The sequence below is a fragment of the Neolamprologus brichardi genome, unplaced genomic scaffold (genome assembly GCF_056152115.1).
Source record: "Neolamprologus brichardi isolate AB-2024 unplaced genomic scaffold, ASM5615211v1 NODE_ptg000089l+_length_125325_cov_1, whole genome shotgun sequence".
Taxonomy (NCBI): domain Eukaryota; kingdom Metazoa; phylum Chordata; class Actinopteri; order Cichliformes; family Cichlidae; genus Neolamprologus; species Neolamprologus brichardi.
In genome coordinates this window covers 55,001-56,235 of record NW_028270067.1, presented here as the reverse complement: position 1 = coordinate 56,235, position 1,235 = coordinate 55,001, and positions in this window count along the sequence as shown.

Sequence of the window (1,235 nt, the reverse complement as noted above, 5' to 3'; positions counted from 1 at the left end):
GCGCAGTGTACCAGGGGCACGGAGAAAAGTTGTCGTACCATAGGCTCCAGGAGTGTGTGTGTGTGTGTGTGTGTGTGTGTGTGTGCGTGTGTGTGTGTGTGTGTGTGTGTGGCAAAGTTGTTTTGCTCAGTGTACCAGGGGCACGGAGAAAAGCTGTCGTACCATAGGCACCAGGAGTGTGTGTGTATGTGGCAAAGTGTTTCTGCTCAGTGTACCAGGGGCACGGAGAAAAGCTGTCGTACCATAGGCACGAAGACTGTGTGTGTGGCAAAGTTGTTCTGCTCAGTGTACCAGGGGCACGGAGAAAAGCTGTCGTACCATAGGCACGAGGGGAGTGTGTGTGTGTGTGGCTTAGTGTTTCTGCTCAGTGTACCAGGGGCACGGAGAAAAGTTGTCGTACCATAGGCACCAGGAGTGCGTGTGTGGCAAAGTTTTTCTGCGCAGTGTACCAGGGGCACGTTTCAATTTACTTTCTGGAGTACCAGGGGCACGAGGATTTTGCCAGTGGTGTTTTGCTTTGTTAGTGGGAGGGGGCTTAAGTGTGGGTCCCTGGGGCCTGCTGGAGGTCAAGGTCCATGCTGGATATGTGGTGGAGCGTAACTGCAAGAAAGGCGAGCTAGTGGGGGACTAGAGCAGGGGAGAATGTGGGTCCCCGGGGCCCGCAGGAGGTCAAGAGCCATGCTGGATATGCGGTGGAAGGGTAACTGCAGGAGAAGGAAAGGTACTGGGGGACAAGAGCAGGGGAGCATTCGGGTCGCCGGGGCCTTCTTGAGGTCCAGGTCCATGTTCGATGTGAGTAGCAGCAGGGCCAGTGCGCCAGGAGCACATCTTTTTCGACCATAAAGGAGACAGGAGGCCGACTCACTGCCTCGGCCAAATGGAGAGGGAATTTAGGCAGGGCCAGTGCACAAGCATGGATCTTTTTCAGCTGTAAGGGAGACAAGAGCAAGGTGTGATGTAGGTCCCTGGGGCCTGCTGGAGGGCAAGGTCCATGCTCGATGTGAGTAGTTCAGCAGGGCCAGTGCACCAGCAGCACATCTTTTTCGACCGTAAGGGAGACAGGAGGCCGACTCACCGCCTCGGCCAAATGGAGAGGGAGTTTCAGCATGTCCAGTGCACCAGCAGCACATCTTTTTCGACCGTAAAGGAGAAAGGAGGCCGACTCACTGCCTCGGCCAAATGGAGAGGGAATTTCAGCAGGGCCAGTGGAGAAGCATGCATCTTGTTCAGCCGTA